At 40.5% G+C, this 15,267-nt stretch overlaps 1 protein-coding gene across 1 annotated transcript in view; it reads right to left on the bottom strand.

The window, feature by feature from the left end:
• LOC124264003 (mucin-2-like) overlaps nucleotides 1-9,489 on the bottom strand; it is a 51,339-nt gene extending 41,850 nt beyond the window's left edge. The window contains exon 1 of the mRNA XM_046698726.1: nucleotides 9,407-9,489. The gene's annotated coding sequence lies outside the window, so the exon portion shown is untranslated. The remainder of the gene's footprint in view (nucleotides 1-9,406) is intronic.
• Between the last annotated feature and the right edge of the window lie 5,778 nt (nucleotides 9,490-15,267).

Below are 15,267 nucleotides of genomic sequence, written 5' to 3'. Positions count from 1 at the left end.
GGATTTAATACGATTAAACTACGACTTTTCGAAAAAAATTAATCGGGACCGATCGCAGATCAGTGAAATGGGGGTATTACACTGCCCTGGCTGACCGTGTCTTCTTGTTCAAAAGAACACAGATGGCCAAGTGATTTAAACCAGTGCAAAGGTGTTCTTTGCTTCAAATCCGAGGTTTCGCCATGATTACAATCAAAGGGGTTGTGCGCACAAGACAATTGTTCTTCAGTTTTCGGAACTGGTAAACATTTAAGAATCGCGTCACATAGAACAATAAGCCTTCACTGAACTAACATGCCTGGAATAGGCTGAAAAACATCGAACAAGTGTGCGACTTCTGTGACTCATTCACCTATTCATTGTCTGGTCTACTGTGACAGTTTATAGAACGCTGTGGCATGCCCTTGATGTTGAATGGGAAAGGCTACAATCACTCACTCGTTACACACAAGGCACACATGTGATAAACGAATTTGTGGTGGTGTGTGGTCCTGTGCGTAGAGCTCAGGTCACGAATCGGTGAAGTTAAGCAACGTCGAGCTCGGACAATCCTTGGATGGGTGACCGTGTTTGGCCACTTGACTCCTGAGAGTTTCTATGACTTCAGTCCTGCCCCACAACGAAACACATTGATACATGTGGTCTCACCTTAGGCAAGTGAGTTTGTTCATAGCCTGATACAGGCTTAATACTTTCACAAAGCATCATACAGGTTTAATGCTTTCACATAACATCATACAGGTTTAATAATTTCACAAAGCATCATACAGGTGTAAAACTTTCACAAAGCATCATACAGGTGTAATATTTTCACATAGCATCATACAGGTCTAATACTTTCAGAAAATACCACATAGGTTTAAATTCCTACACAAAGCATCATATAGGTTAAAATTAAATTAATACTTCCACAGAGCATCATACAGTGGTCATATTTCGAATATAAATTACAGCTTATACTACTACGTCTGTGAACAAATGCTTAATACTCAAGATAAATACACTTCCTATATTCAATGCATGAACAATACCTTAATTATGATGTATGAGGCAGAGAACTGACTAATCCTGGTTATACTGTTTCGGAACAGTGTGCTTTTAATATCCCAGAACGAAGTATTCCGGCCCTGGGAACTATTATTACATCACCTGAAACTATTGTGAGCTATACCGACTACAGGTTGTGGATGGTTGCAAGAGGTGGCCTGAAATTATACCTTTGTGACGAACCCCTGAGTCTACTGTAGCATAGGTATCTCCTTGTCGGGACCATAGACAACAAAGAAGAAAGGGCTACTTACACAATACCAATACAAGGTATCTCCTTGCCGGGACCATAGACAACAAAGAAGAAAGGGCTACTTACACAATAGTAATACAAGGTATCTCCTTGTCGGGACCATAGACAACAATGAAGAAAGGGCTACTTACACAATACCAATACAAGGTATCTCCTTGTCGGGACCATAGACAACAATGAAGAAAGGGCTACTTACACAATACCAATACAAGGTATCTCCTTGTCGGGACCATAGACAACAATGAAGAAAGGGCTACTTACACAATGCTAATACAAGGTATCTCCTTGTCGGGACCATAGACAACAATGAAGAAAGGGCTACTTACACAATGCTAATACAAGGTATCTCCTTGTCGGGACCATAGACAACAATGAAGAAAGGGCTACTTACACAATACCAATGCAAGGTATCTCCTTGTCGGTACCATAGACAACAAAGAAGAAAGGGCTACTTACACAATGCCAGTACAAGGTATCTCCTTGTCGGGACCATAGACAACAATGAAGAAAGGGCTACTTACACAATACCAATACAAGGTATCTCCTTTCCGAAACCATAGACAACAATAGACGTGGTGTCTCACGCACAATGGAAAAGACGAACTAGCACAGAACAAATGAGAAGGCTTGAATCAAAGCACAATGGTGATCGGCGTGTGTAGTGGCATCAGCGGTAGCTTAGCAATGAATGGTCCACAGGCAGATGCCTCATCTGTGGCGACAACGTCAACACAACAGTCGGGTCACAACGCAGAAGGTATTCTGAAGAATTGACAGAGCACCCATGACAGTTATGCGAATCTTAATGATTATCATAATGCATTGAACGAACATAGTTGTGTTTGTCGTTTAATGAAGAAGTCTGTGTAGCTATGTTGCAGGTATATGACGGTCATTGTAAATAATCGAGTCTGAACCCCACAATCAAGGGTTTAAGTAATGAACATCGATCTATTGAGATACGATGACATGTGTCAATCAAGTCAGCGAGACTAAACACCCGATCTCGTTAATCGTTTTTTAACGATAATTCTAATCTTTCATTATACGGAATAAACGTTCTTATTGATATTATTGATATTGATAATATTAACTCCAACATTTTGAAATATTAAGATTTAATATCTGAAATCCATGATCTGATTATGTGAAACCCATGTATGAAGCATGCATGTTGGTCTCTTTTTAATCCTGCAATTGCAGTAGATAATTTGAAGAGAGAAGGTTAAAAACAGTAATATGATAATTTTTTATCAAGCAATTCCAGGAGAGAAGATTCAATAATCCAGAAATTTCAGGAGAAAAGATAAAATCCAGCAGTTTGAGGAAAGAAAATGAAATCAAGCAATTTCAGGAGAGAATTTCAGGAGTAAAGAACAAATCCAGCAACTTCAGGAGAATTTCAGGAGAAAAGATAAAATCCAGCAACCTTAGGAAAGAAGATGAAATCAAGCAGTTTCAGGAAAGAAGATAAAATCCAGCAATTTTAAGAGATTTTCAATAGAATACATAAAATCCAGTACATTCAGGAGAGAAGATGAATCTGGCAACTTCGGGAAGAAGAACTGATGAAATCAAGTAATTTCAGGATAGAAGATGAAATCAAGCAATTTTAGGAGAATTTCATGAGAAAAGATAAAATCCAGTAATTTTAGGAAAGAAGATAAGATCCAGCAATTTTAGGAGAATTTCAAAAGAAAATATAAAATCCAGTAAATTCAAGAAAAGAGATGAAATCCAGCAATTTCGGGAGAGAAGATGAAATCCAATTTCAGGGTAAAAGTTAAAATCCAGCAATTTCTGGAGAGAAGATGAAATCCAATTTCAGGGGAAAAGTTAAAATCCAGCAATTTCTGGAGAGAAGATGAAATCAATTAATTTCAGGGCAATTTCAGGAGGAAAGATAAAATCAAGTAATTTCAGGAAAGAAGGTGAAATCAAGCAATTTCATGATTGAAGAAGATATCAAACAATTTCAGGAGAGATTTTCAGGAACAACGATAAAGTCCAGACATTTCAAGAGAGCAGATGAAATCCAGCTATTTCAGGATAGAAGGTGATCATGAAGTCTACCCTGAAAGTAGGTATAATTGAAGGTAAACGGTCACACTAATAAAAGCTACACGAGGGCCAGCATAGAGTTTCTTTTAAGTTTCCTGGCACCAACAGGTGACTGTTAAGCAACGTCGAGCTCGGACAATCCTTGGATGGGTGACCGTGTTTGGCAGCTTGACTCCTGAGAGTTTCTAGGACTTCAGTCCTGCCCCACAACGAAGCACATGTGATGCATGTGGTCTCACTTTAGGCAAGTGAGTTTGTTCAAATTGCCTCTGCTCACCCAGCAGAAAATGGGTACCCGGTTGGATAAAGTCATGTGACTATAACCTTCTAACGCCTAACAGGCAGCTTGGGTTATCCGGGGTAATAAGAATCAGATTCTGATTAAGCGCCGCGAGCAATCACTGGGTGTTTGGAGGCTGTGCGCTATAGAAGATGACTTATTATATTATAACTGATTATCAGTTCGACATATTATCAAATATAGGCGTCATTAGCGTATTGGAGTTTTAAACACCAACAGTACATATACTATCCCAAAAAAGAAACGCATAGGCGTTTTGTATTTTTAAAAATCTATTAATTACCTATTGTGTTCAAACAATCGTCAAAATATGTAACAAAAGTGTTGATAACATGATTTTACACAACTGCACAAGTAAAAGATCGATTTTACCAGAAAATGTTGATTTTGATGAGATTTCTTACAAGAATTAAAAAAGCATCACCACAACGCAACAGAAATCACCTTCCAGTTGAAATTGTGAGGCAAAGGGCGTGCACTGTCTGGTTATAAAAATCCAGATTACTTTCGGAAATCGGCATTCGTTTTGAAGGAGTTTCAAGGTCAAATCATTACGCCACGTTGCGACACCGAACATCGTCATTGAAAGAATGCACGCTGAAGATTACCATTCTTCTGTTGCCATGCGTCTGAATGTTAGTCTGAGCACGACATCACTGCTTGCAGCTCGTTACAACCAAACAGGTATAACAAATGACCGTCCCCAGGCAGACCTCGAGTCACCACTGTGTCCATGGTCGGTACACCCGGGTACTACATTTGCGTGATCGTACTGCCACGGGTGAGAGCACAGCAGCCAGGGTGCCTGGACTTCGGAGGATATCTGGTCAAACTGTACGGAACAGGTTGAGAGAGATTGGACTGAGAGACAGGAGATCCGACGTCGGGCCCGTACTACGTCGTCACCATGGCGCTCAACATCTCCGTTATCTAAAATTATCCACTTGGTTGTATAGACATTACCCTCTTCTAAATTGATGCAAAAATTCATGTACTAAAGTTTATTTGTGGACGAGTTATACATGTTTGAAAATATTTTTGGAATAGCATATATTCAAATTTGAATAAAAATATTACAACGAGCGCACCTGGATGTATGCTCTTATGCATAATATCATTTCATAAACGAACTCTTCTCTTAAAAATGGGACCGCCTCCGTGGTGTAGTGGTTAGAGCGTCCGCCCGGAGAGCGGAAGGTCGCGGGTTCGATCCCGACCGCGTCATACCAAAAGACGTTAAAATATGGTAGTTGTTGGTCCCTGCCTTGCGCTCGGCATTAATGGGTACAACAAGGACTGGTCGGCTCGGAGTCAGTATAATGTGTCTGAGTGGGGTATTCATGCTTCACTGCGGCATGGTATCTCAGTGGGCTAGCACTATAAAACCAGCTTAAGTCTGGGCTAGTACAAGCAGCCGCACATACACATACACACGCATGCACGTCGTCATATGAGCGAAATATTCTCAAGCACGACGTATAACCCAATATCACCTCACCTCATATTAAAAAATGTATGATACAACAAAAGAGATGGGTTATATAGCAGATTATTATCATCATTCGTTATTAGGAGCAAAACAAGAGGACACGAACATGAATATTGGGGCAAAATTTCATTCTTACATCTTTGTTTTTCTGTCAAGTGACTTTATCTTCTGTAACATGGCTGCAGTAAAACCCGATATAATTTCAAGAGCTTAGAAAACAACGAAGACTTAACAGAAGCCTTATAGCATGAGCAGGTAAGCGTAGACATATTTGTTTCGCATTACAACGGATAGAATAGCATTAGACACGGTCTCGGTAGGAAGGTTTTCTAATCAGTGTAAAGAGGAATGAATGATTTCAAACCTACTTTCATTTAGTTGTGTGACAGACAGGCAATTGTGAAGAGAAGAAAGCAATTGGCTTTGATGTCTGTCTCCAAGATGAATGTATTGTTGGTTTGCGGGTAAAGCGATCCATTATATGTCGTTTCATTATTTAGAAGCATAGGCCCATTTCTATCCATTACGTGAAGCTTGTTTGGGGTGTGAGGTTAGTTCCATTATTTAGAAGCATAGGCCCATTTCTATCCATTACGTGAAGCTTATTTGGGGTGTGAGGTTAGTTTTTATTTTATTTTGCGAATTATGCGAGAGCGGTTGATGGATATCATTTTTTGCAAACACACGCTCAATCACTGACTTTCAGATGTCCACTTTCATAATTTCCACTGCTGTTTTGCCTTTCACGCCCAATGGATTCTGTTTCGTCGGATATATTGTCTTCAGGACGCTTGCCGGTGGGGTAGCTCAGTGGATAAAGCGTTTGCTCGTTGCGCCGAAGACCCGGGTTCAAGTCCCCACATGGGTATAATGTGTGAAGCCCATTTCTGGTGTTCCCCGCCGTGGTTTTGCTTTAATATTGCTAAAACCGGCGTAAAACTAAACTCACTCACTCACTCTTCGACGCCCTCTCCATTTTCACTAAAAGTGCTACGTCCTGAGAACTTGTAATACAATAAATCAGCGTGAGTATGTTTTGTTACCCCTTAATATTACTACCCGTGAAGATACGGGCTAGTATCGGTCTTCAGCAACCCATGCTTGTCGTAAAGGTAACTAATGGGATTGGGTAGTCAGGCTCGCTGACTTGGTTCACACATGTCATCGTTTCCCAATTGCGTAGATCGATGCTCATGATGTTGATCACTGGATTTTCTGAAAATAATCGAGTCATGACCAGAAAATCCTATGGCTGACATAATGAGCATAGTTTCTAGCTTTGTATAACACAGCACGGACGGACATGCAAAAACTGAAATAAGTCCACGAATCTTTTCTTTTATCGAAAATGTGGAAAAAGAACCCCTGCCTATTGGGCAGCAGAAACTACACGTGCAATAAGTGTATATGAATGATAAACACAACATATGAAACAGTTCCACTGATTAAGTGAGTGAGTGAGGTTAGTTTTACGCCGCACTCAGCAATATTCCAGCTATATGGCGGCGGTCAGTAAATAATCGAATCTGGACCAGACAATCCAGTGATCAACGTCATGAGCATCGATCTGCGCATTTGGGAACCGATGACATGTGTCAACCAAGTCAGCGAGTCTGACCACCCGATCCCATTAGTCGCTTCTTACGACAAGAATGGGTTACTGAAGGTCAATATTCTAACCCGGATCTTCACGGGTCCCACTGATTACAATCCACCTCTGAAATATGACTGATTGTTTGCTGTTTTGTTGTTAAACAACATGGGAGCGTAAATAATCGAGTTTGGACCAGACAATCCAGTGATGAGCATTGATCTACGTAATTGTGATACGATTGCCATGTTATCGTAGCGCATCATGTTACGTTATTTGATGCTATGTTGTCCCACCTTTGTTATTGTTATCTCATTATCATATGTACATGTATCTTGTATATATACTGGTGCATCCCATCATTACCATAAATGCTTGAAAACGTTATAGGTGGCTATACCGAAACGTCGCTATTATGCAAATAAAGACGTTGATCATCCATGAAGTTGTGTCATCTCTGTTGTGATACAATGATGACATGTGTCAGCCAGGTCAGCGAGCCTGACTACCCGACTCCATTAGTGGACAAGTATGGGTTGTTGAAGATCAATTGTAACCTGGATTTTAACGGGTGATCTAGTAAAGATGTATCGCTTTTTTTATCTACAATCAAATACTCTAATGACAATAACGCATAAATGTGACATTGTTGTTTCATGCTGCACCTGTATGAAAAATTTGATGAATGGCATCAATCAATCAATGCAACAATCATTTGATCAAACAATCCAACAATCGATCCAACAGTCAATCAGATATTTTTAAAACAGAGTGAGTGAGTGAGTGAGTTAAGTTTTACGCCGCACTCAGCAATATTCCAGCTATATGGCAGTTTGTAAATAATCGAGTCTGGACCAGACAATCCAGTGATCAACAACATGAGCATCGATCTCCACAATTGGGAACCGATGACATGTGTCAACCAAGTCAGCGAGTCTGTCCACCCGATCCCGTTAGTCACCTCTTACGACAAGCATGGGTTGCTGAAGATCAATATTCTAACCCGGATCTTCACGGGTATTGTAAAACAGAACATTGCTCTTCACAGGTAGACGTTTTCCCAATGATATTTCAAACGCAGACATTACTGAATACAGAAGACAATTAACAGAAAATTTCCAGGTAGCACTTAACAAAATTACTCCCATGCAAAAGCGACATATAATTTCAGATAAAGAAGACTTATATATTTTCTTTAAAAACGACCAATTAAACATACAACAGAAAGAGTAACAAGAGCCTCATCTTCTTGAAATCAGCATCCACTAATGACTACAAACACTATGTTGCACTTGTGCGGATTTAAAAACGCTTTGATGGATGGTGCTACTTGTTGAAATCAATAAACAGCTGAATTAGTAAAGCCAAGCTTGTCAACAACGAACACCACTGGCAACCATATGTTACTCAATGTCAAGATAATATTGAATAATGAATAACCTCATTTTAACCGTGAACACTTAATTCGAACACAGCAATCTTGGGAATTGACTATATTCATTGTGATATTCCTAATGTAATCAAATCATCTCACAGGTGCACTTACTGTGTGTCAATGTAAACAATCTATTAACTGTGCTGCACAAATACACTGATCCATGAACCATCACTGATTTATTTGGGTGGTGGGGTAGCCTTGTGGTCAAAGCGTTCGTTCGTCACGCTGAATCCCCGGGTTCGATTCCCCACATTGGTACAATGTGTGAAGCCCATTTCTGGTGTCCCCTGCCATGATATTGCTGGAATATTGATAAAAACGGCATAAAACCATACTCACTCACTCACTCATATTGGTTTATTTGTATTTCAGTTCTCATCAAGGCACATTTTGGAAAATTTTATATTGTATTGTCTTGCATCATGGCTGAAATATTGCCGATGTGACGATAAATATTGACTCACTCATTAACTCACTTTTTAAAACTTGAGTGAGCGTCGGAGAACAGGTGACGACGTTACAACATTCACGTCAGAGAGTAACCTGATGATATACGACGAAACAGATTCCACAGGGCGTGAAAAACAGGACAGTGATGGAAATTTTGAAAATACGCATCGGCGGTAGCTTAACAATGACTGGCCAACAGGCCTCGTCACAACAGTCCACATAACAATCGGGAGAATTGAACGAGCACCCACGGATAATCTTAATGATTATCATAACGGCACTGTATAATGAAGTACTCGACATTCGGTAATCAAGTCTGGACAAGACAATCCAGGCTTTAAAGTCATTAGCATTGATGTACGCAATTGGGATACGATGGAATGTGTCGACCAAGTCAGTGAGCCTGACCACCCGATCCCGCCTCTTACGACATGCGTGGGTTGCTGAAGACCAATTCTAACCTTCTTCATGGGTCTCAGAAGGCAAGCAAATCAGTCAGTGAGTGAGTGAGGTTAGGTTTACGCCACACTCAGCAATATTCCAGCTATATGGCGGTGGTCTGTAAATAAACGAATCTGGGCCAGACAATGCAGTGATCAACGTCATGAGCATCGATCTGCGCATTTGGGAACCGATGACATGTGTCAACCAAGCCAGCGAGCCTCACCACTCGATCCCGTTAGTGGCCTCTTACAACAAGCATGGGTTACTGAAGGTTCATTCTAACCCAGATCTTCACGGGTACATAAGAACTCAGAATCAAAATTACAACTTACCTTCCTATCAAATATTCTCTTGTCTTCACTTATGGGAGGTCGGTCGTCTAACAAACAGTGCATGCACTGCATTGGATCTTGAACAGGAGAATCAAAACGTATGTTAAAGATCAAAGTTCAGTTACAGTGATCTATTATGAAGTATGTACTATTTAACTACTAACTTTAATTGCTTATGCAAATACGTTGAGTGCGTTATCGTGTTTGATCTTATCAACAACATACTTTCTTTAAATGTCAATATGGCAACACGGCTCCAATTAAACTCTCATACTTAATCTCCTATCATCATAGATTAAAAGACACAGAGTGCTCGGCTAGTATTTCACATATTATAATAACCTCTCGAAAATCGAACACGGAAATTCTCTACTTTTATGGTCAACAAGCATAACGCGTTTTAAATACTGTAATCGATAAGAATACCATGGTGACCAAATTATGCAACAACTTCATGTCAATAAATTGATATTGTTGCATTGTGCTATACTGCCATGGAAGGAATTTCTATATATTCACTGAAGGTATCTGAGACAAACAGAATCATTATCATTTTAATTCTCAAAACTTGAATTGCTTGAGTTATACAATCTCAAGAATCTGTCCGAGTTCAGATCTGGCAAAACATTTGATTTTTCAGCTTTGTACACCATTATACCTAATGACAAATTTAAGAAAAAAATTATTCTTCAATCCATGGGGCATTTATTATTACAGGTGAACAAATATATATCTATCTTCAGGGATTAAGGGGGCCTAGTGGTTAAAACGTTCGGTCGTCACGCCGAAGACCCGGGTTCGATTCCCCATATGGGTACAATGTGTGAAGCCCATTTCTGTTGTCCCCGCCGTGATATTGCTGGAATATTGCTAAAAGCGGCGTAAAACTCAACTCACTCACTATTCCCTCAGATTAAATGAAGATCACATATAACAGATAATGAAGTTACATATTTATCATGCATTAGGGGTTATTTAACCGTTTTCATACACATAAAACTTTCCTAGCAAATATGACCTCATCTGCTTTTAAAGTGCTTTATTTTATAAATTCGGGTAAACCTTCGCTTTCTAAATTATTTCCATGACATAATCTAATGGACATCCACTGAAGATGAACGTCATCCTCTTGCTCCCTGATCTTCGCAACAATGTTCACGTCAAGAATAAAGAATGGTATTGAATAGCGTATTTCGATCAGTTATATTAATAGTACAAAAACTAAACACGTGTGTCACATTATCGTTGACAACAGTTGAACAACAGCATACTGTAGAAACAATTTTAGCTGATACACAGAATACAAGTCTTGCATTAAATAATTAGTACTTCTCCACGGTTAGTTTCCGGGGGTGGTGTTCATTGCCTGATCTTCTACTTATTATCTTGACAAAATATATCTGGATACAATAAAATGCAGCATCTCATTATCATTTATGACCTTGAACCATCATTTCTTTTTAGGACTGACTATTAATGGTTGCTAACGCAAGGGGACAATGTGTGATGCCATGTTATTGGAAAAAGCGGAGTAAAACTTCACTCACTCACTCACTGGTCTAGATTATTTATAGGTTATTGCTGACTGAAGAAATATACAACACTCACTCACTCACTCACTCAACCACTCACTCAACCACCCACCCACCCACTCACTCACTGGCCTAGATTAGTTATAGGTAATTGCTGACTGAAGAAATAAACAACACTCACTCACTCACTCAACCACTCACTCAACCACCCACCCACTCACTCACTCACTCACTCACTCACTGGCCTAGATTATTTATAGGGTATTGCTGACTGAAGAAATAAACAACACTCACTCATTCACTGGCCTAGATTATTTATAGGTTATTGCTGACTGAAGAAATAAACAACACCCACTCTGTCACTCACACACCCACACACTCACACACTCACTCACTCATGTCCAGTGCTGATATCTTAGATATTGTGTACTACTCACGCCAGGTTACGTTTCTCACTGTGAAGCATTTGACTACTTTCAGTCTCACTGTTACATCAAGCATCATCGTATCTGATCGATCTCGGTGTGGAGTATCACTTAGCTTTAACCATTAAGCCACTGGGTATATCCTTACGTGGAATGACAGTTTCCAGTATTGATTGTAGTGAGCAAACACTTAATGGATATGCGTCAACAACAACTAAATCCGTTTTAAAAGAAACAGACAATCGACATGGGAGTTGTACAATAACCCAGATCTCATAGTATACTGAAAGGAACACAGAAGGGTTCCACTCTAACTCTCTGTGCAGTCGAACGTTTTATTGCGTGGACCGGAGACAACTGGAAGCAGAGCACCTGCATTTCACCATTGTGCCTTTGGGGATGTTGCATATATCATGTTCATCGACTAAAACTGCATTGTTGGACTTAGAAGTGTTATTTTTATGTTTTACTGTGTTTCTTTCAGTCATACGATCGTTCCTTTTAAAAGTTTTATTTTTTTGTACATGTAATTGCTTACACTCTTCAAAAATAGAAACGCATAAGCCAGTTTTAGAAGACTTTATTGCGTTAGCTTAAGAGCAAATATTTCATGTAATTTCAATGGTAAAAAGGTGACAAATCACACGTCTATAGACAAAGAGTTCGCCAACACAACAACAGCTTTTATTGTTGTGTTTCTGTTTACTTGACTCCACAAGATGGCGTCAAAGGCAGTACTTTGCATGGCCACCTTTGGCAGCAATTACTGCTCGGCACTGTCTGGGCATAGACTGGATAAGTTGACGAAGTCACTCTGGTGGAATCCGTCCCCACTCTTCCTGCAATGCAATAGCCAGTTGTGGAGGTGTCTAAGGCGTGTTAGGATGTTGACGTACACGTTGATCGAGTTCATCCCATAGGTGTTCTATCGGGTTTAGATCGACATTGACGTTAGAATTGGCACGGTAGCGGACCGTGACGCGTGCTGTATGTGAAGTGGTGTTGTCATGCTGGAACAACTCCCTCTGTCGGTCCATAATCGGAAGCATGTGACGTGCAAGGACTTCGTTGATGTACCGATTAACTGTCAAATTCCCCGGAACCACCACTAAATCACATCTGTGTGTGTTGGATATAGCACCCCACACCATGACACCGCCTCCACCGAATCTGTCGACCTGTCGAATGCAGTTAGGGGCAAAACGTTCATTTCCCCGACGGTAAACACGCTGTCTTCCACCTCGAAGGTGAAGAAGAAATCGATTCCTGACAGTTTGGTCGGAAATTCTTCTCAAACCAGGGATACGTTGTGCAGTCTCCGCGGCTGTGGCAAGACGATGACGCAAGTGATCATGAGCAGCCCGAATGTAGCGGTCCTGGACGTGGTGGTATCTCAAAGGCGAGATGTGGTGCTCTGATGAACATTGAAATGTCGGGCAACTGCAGACTGCGACTCCCCAGCTTCAAGGCGGCCTATGGCGATGTTTCGATTGGCGGCACTCAGTCGTGGCATGATGATTTAGTCTTTTCCAGGCAAAAACGAATGACAAGATTGAGCACAACGTTTGCCTTCTCATAACTTCTTTGAGTGGCATTTTAGAAGTTGGGAAGTACAATATAGAACAAACTCTATGGATAACAACTTCTTTTATTCGTGAGTGCGACGTTTCGATACAGATTCTTGTACCGTTGTCAAGCAGTTGTCAAGCATTGACAACGGTACATGAATCTGTATCGTATATTGTGCCTTCTCATAGTGATCGATACCGCATTCTTTTCCGCTCTTGCAGTTTGCTTTACGTGTTTTCTTGATGACATTTTGGCGAATATTACATCAAACGCTTCTAAAACAAGGACAAACTTATAATTTCCGCGTCTTGGCGCTTAAGCTGTTTACAATCACCCACAGAGGACGTCTTGGAAAGAAATAGTATATTTGTATTGTTTTTGCCGCAGCTAAATGAGTTCTCAAAATCACCTCTGCGTTTCATTCTTGTAAGAGTGTATTAACTGATTATTGATAATTTACTGATTAATTTAAGTATATCATTTACAATCTTAACCTTTACACATATTTAATCAAGATAGTTATACTGTTTGTGTCAAAATAGATACACAGGTTACATTTCATCACCATAGGGGCGGAGGGGTAGCCTAGTGGTTGAAGCGTTCGCTCGTCACGCCGAAGACCCGGTTCGATTCCCCACATGGGTACAATGTGTAAAACCCATTTCTGGTGTCCCCCGCCTTGATATTGCTGGATTATTGCCAAACGCGGCGTAAAACTACACTCACTTCCTCATCATCATGAATATCTATGACTGCCAGATTACCACCACAACAAAGACAAACAGCGGATATCCAACAGTCCCCGAGCGATGCATAAACAAGGGTCTCGATCCCTAGGGTCGCAGGCATTTCTTTCAGCATAATTATATATTGATGTTGCGGAAAGCAAACTTAGTAGACTGTGGTCCTCTACTCAGTTGGAGTTGCAGCGAAGGGTTATATCTGCAGATGGATGAACAGATAAAATATAAAGTTTAAAGACCTTTAAGTGTTGCCTTCAAGACCGTAATCGTTGGGTTACTGATGATTAACTCTGTTATCGTGTCGATCATGGCTTGACGCTGTTGAATTATTAATGCCAATTATGGTAAAGTTTGCATTGTTTCGTAAGTCGCAATGCGTGTGTCCTTGGGGAATATTAGGATTGTATGACGGTGTGTTTGTACATCAGGCTGGCACAGATGATGACAATTGGTTTGTAAGCAACTTGGGGCTGTGCGGTAGCCTAGTGGTTAAAGCGTTCGCTCGTCACGCCGAAGACCCGGGCTCGATTCCCCACGTGGGTACAATGTGTGAAGCCCATTTCCGGTGTCTGCCGCCGTGATATTGCTGGAATATTCTGGAATATTGCTAACGGAGGCGTAAAACCAAACTCGCTCCCTCGCTGTCAGCGACTTACCAGTGCTCGTTGGTTTAATAATAATAACAATAATAATAATAATAATAATAATGACGAATACTGACGAATATCTGCATGAATTTCGGCTTCCTTCCGTTAGGCCAACATCCTGTGGTATTTTGTTTGATTGTTGTTTAACGCCGCACTAAACAATATTCTAGCTATATGTCTGTAAATGATCGAGTCTGGACCAGACAACCCTGTGATCAATATCATGAGCATCAGTCTACGCAATTGGGATGACATGTGTCAACCAAGTCAGCGAGCCTGACCACCCGATCCCGTTAGTCTTACGACAAGCGTGGGTTGCTGAAGATCAATTCTAACCCCTGATCTTCACTGGTTCCATTTATTATCTTCCAGAACTCCGAAATACCAGCAAGACCGCCTAATGCGTTTCCTATTTAGATCCATGCATAAAGGTTTAAACTGATAAAATACTCTCCACATGGCTGTGTGGTAAGAAGGTGGTCTTCAACCTTCCAATAGTCAACTTTCCGTTCATGTCGAGCGATATTCCCATAGCTCCAGCCTTTGATGTTTTAGACTAAACAACCTTCGAGGTACAATAGAGCGTGCTCTTTTGATCAAGATTCCAAAGAGCGTGATATCTGGCTTTGAAGCTGTTTGATCAAGGTTCCAACATTCAAGGCCTTTGTAAAGCTTCCAGAAGTTTAATGTGGAGTAAATTTCAAAATTGATATCCAATATAATTATTTATTTTGACTTGCGTTACAGAATTGATACAAGCCATCGCATGTATTGATGACGGATGCCGCAGGATACGATCATCTTTCGCAAAAAACACACCTGGTGTCAACACTTTTTGTCATCAAAAACATATGGTTCCAATATAGTCAAACGCGTACAGTAGACAGACAGTTTTTGTGGACGTGGAAATGGTTTTGTCGCTTGTGAGTGAGTGAGTTTAGTCTT

The sequence above is a fragment of the Haliotis rubra genome, unplaced genomic scaffold, assembly GCF_003918875.1.
Source record: "Haliotis rubra isolate DU_JTF1 unplaced genomic scaffold, ASM391887v1 Scf900, whole genome shotgun sequence".
NCBI classification, from domain to species: Eukaryota; Metazoa; Mollusca; class Gastropoda; order Lepetellida; family Haliotidae; genus Haliotis; species Haliotis rubra.
Note: the sequence above shows the minus strand (reverse complement) of the source record. Positions and strands in the feature narration are given on the sequence as shown.